General features: G+C 65.7%; 1 protein-coding gene across 3 annotated transcripts in view; it reads left to right on the top strand.

Moving 5' to 3' along the window:
• The first annotated feature begins 657 nt into the window (after positions 1–657).
• Positions 658–3,050, top strand: part of LOC122168323 (plasma membrane calcium-transporting ATPase 4-like) — a 35,985-nt gene continuing 33,592 nt past the window's right edge. For all 3 annotated transcript variants that reach the window (XM_042833520.1, XM_042833519.1, XM_042833521.1), the window contains exon 1: positions 658–723. The gene's annotated coding sequence lies outside the window, so the exon portion shown is untranslated. The remainder of the gene's footprint in view (positions 724–3,050) is intronic.

Here is a 3,050-nt window from a genome sequence, read left to right as displayed (position 1 = left end):
TGCACCACCCCAGCAGGGGCTGCAGCACAAGCAGAAGGGGGATACACAGATTTTGGGGGTGCAGGCACTGTTCTGCACCCGCAATGCCAGGGGTGGGGCATAGAGTGCTTGGGGGCACACCACTCAAGGGGGGACCCAAAGTGCTGGGAGTGCATGCAGTGCTGCCCTGCAGCTGCTCCTCCTGGAGGTACACCTCTACAGCTCAAGGTGGGGGGCACGCACGGACCACAGTGCTTGGAGGGGAGATCCACTGTCCCCAAGGATGCGGTGCGCTTTTGGCTGCTCCACAAGGGTGACACTGCACAGACACGCACCTCCCGGGGGTACATCTGGGCTGCTCAGGGGGGGGTTGGGGGAAGGGGTGGTGCTTCTGGGGAGGCCCACAACGTATGGGGGTACACGTACCAACACCGGTGTTCACCTGTACTACCCGACGGGGGTTCCTGGGGGAGAGGGGCGGTGTCCACGGGGTACACCGATATCGCCCGAGGGGGCTCCCGCACCGCAGCGCCCGCGGGACACAGCCCCGCCCGCAGCCTCCCGTCCCCCTTAAGCAGCGGACGGGGCGGGCCGCCACCTTAAGGCAGCCCCTCCCCCGGCAGGCCCGGCCCGGCGCGGGTTGCCATGACAAGCATTTTCTCCCGCTAGCTCCGCAGCCGTCACCGCCCTCCTTATGGCCGCCCGCGGGGGCTCCGCCGACAGCCTGGACGGGGCGCCGCGCCGGTGAGTGCGGGACCGTAGCGGGGGGAGTTTGTTCCCGGGTGCCCCCTCGGGTGGGGCGGGCGGAGGCGGCCGTGCTGCCTTCGATGTTCCGTTGGGGGGGGCGGCCCGCGGAAGGAGCGCGCGGCTTTCGCCTTCCATAACGCCGCAGCTGCTGCGGGGTCGTTTGTTGGAGGGGGGGGGGGGGGGGAGTGCTGTCGGTTGGGTGCACGGGAGCGGTGCGGCAGGTGGGAGGGAGCGGCGGGGACTGGGGATCCTTCTCCCATCGGAACTTGGGGAGCGCGGGGGCCGCGCGCATACCCCAGATTCGAGTGGAGCGCGGAGCGGTTTGGGGGGCCGCCGTGACACCCTGGGTCTGTGCGAACCCGGAGGGGTCGGTGAGGAAGGGGGAGCGCTCCGGCTGTAACCGCCGCCGCCACTTGTTGCTGCCCTTGGGGAAAGGGGGAGCGGGGGGGGCTGCCGCGGCGTTCCCGCGTGGCAGAGCGGCGTGGGGGGGTGGAAGGGGAGGGGGAGGGGGCAGGCACGGCTCGTGGACGCGGCCGCGGCCGGAGGGAAGGGCAGAGCAACGCGGGCTGCGGGGCTGGAGGGGGGAGCGCCTTGCGGCAGCCCGAGGGCAGCGCCGGGAGGTACCGCAGGGGCGGCTCCCCCTCAGCCCGGGGCAGGAGCCGCTCCCAGCCTGCGGCAGCGCCGGGTGGGGCGCGGGTTGCGGTCACGGCCCGGGCCGCGGGGCTGCACGGCCCCCCTCTTCCTGGTCGTTCTGGATGCGGGCGGGGAGGGAGCGGGGAGGAGGGACAATGGGTTATTGTCCTCTTATCTCCGGAGACCTGAGGGCGGGGGGGGTGCTCGGCTCGCAGACCTGTTTGCGCCGCGGGGCGGGGCGGGGGCACCTCTCTGCATTCTCCCCCCGCCCCCAAACGGGCGCAGCTCTCCCGGTAAGCGCTCGCGTCGGATGCTGCGTCCGCTGCGCTCAACGTGAGCGCCGAAACGCACCTGAATCGTTAAGCAGTGAACGGGAGGGGCTGACACCCCCGCCTCCCCCCGCTCCCAGCCCGGCGCCGTCCTGCGGTGTCCGTCCCCGAGCGCTGCCCCGCGGGGTGCTGCCTCCCCCGAGCCGCCCGCCGCCGTGCGGGGCTCTGCGCTCCGCGGCGCTCTGCGCTGAGCATCGCCGTATCCGCTCGTGCGGCGCTCCGGCCCCGTGCTGAGCGGCTGCGGGGAGGGACGGCTTCGCTCTGCCATTGTTGTGCGGCAGAAAGCGGTGGGGTGGAGCCGTGTGTGAGGAATTCCCCCTTCCCCGAGGCCTTCCCTGGCTGCTGAGATGCCCCGGGAGCTGCTTGCACACTCTCAGCTTCCCTTAGTTCCCTGCATTCTCGCTGATTGTCTCTCCCTCTTTTTTTTTTTTTTTTTTTTTTTAATTAATCGACGTGTATATAAATACATCCGCGTGTGTATGCATGTATATAATTTATTTTCTCCTTGCTATGCTGTGAGCACAGTTTGCTCGTAGCATTTCCACTGCCTGTTGCTGCAGTGCTGTGAGCTGCCTGCAGGGATCTGCTGCCCTGTGCTGCAGGCACCGCTGCTGCTGGCTGCTCCCCTTCTACAGCGCCACTCCAGGGCTCGCTCCAGTCCGGATCCTTCCCTGCTGTGTTCTGCAAATCCTTGCTGCTCTCTGAGCCCTCTGGAAGCTGCGCTGCTCAGCATGGCTGGGGCAATGGATGCAGGTCTATAGGGGTGGCTGCTGCAGTGCAAGGAGGTGATGCTGCCTCCCAAATTCCTCCGCCTTGTTGGAGGCTTCTGGATTGGATCCCGGGGATGCGGTGTGAGCACAGGATGCTGATGCCTGATGTTGTGGTGGATGGAGGCAGTGGTGTCTCTTCTGTTGTACAGGTGTATGGAAGGGGAAATAAATGGGTCTGGGTGAGCAGGGAGATGGAGTGCATCCCTCTTTCACCAAGGCGATGAGGACCCGTCGTGTGCTTCTGGTGTTGTGGTAATGGAGATGCGCCTGGGGTAAGCAGCTCTGGGCTTTGGGCTTAAGTAGGAGGAGGATGGGATACATCTCTGCATCCCTGCTTGCAGGATTGGTGTGTGCAGAGCTCCTGCAGCAAGGAGGGATTGAAGCCCCAGCCTGGGGCTCCTGGCTCTTTGTGCCTGGTGTGGGGCTGTGCAGGAGCTGCATCCCTGCCACCTCCTGCTGGAGCTTCCTGAGCTGATGAGACATCCCACTTTGATGTTTTAATGAGTTGCTTTTGGCTTTAATGCAGAAGGATAATAGAGTTTCCATGGTCTTATAAATCCTTACTCCTATATTTGCTTGTTGGAAAAGGGGG

This window comes from Centrocercus urophasianus, unplaced genomic scaffold (assembly GCF_019232065.1).
Source record: "Centrocercus urophasianus isolate 14NV4802_14NV808 unplaced genomic scaffold, USGS_Curo_1.0 seq_42, whole genome shotgun sequence".
Classification (NCBI taxonomy): domain Eukaryota; kingdom Metazoa; phylum Chordata; class Aves; order Galliformes; family Phasianidae; genus Centrocercus; species Centrocercus urophasianus.
Note: the sequence above shows the minus strand (reverse complement) of the source record. Positions and strands in the feature narration are given on the sequence as shown.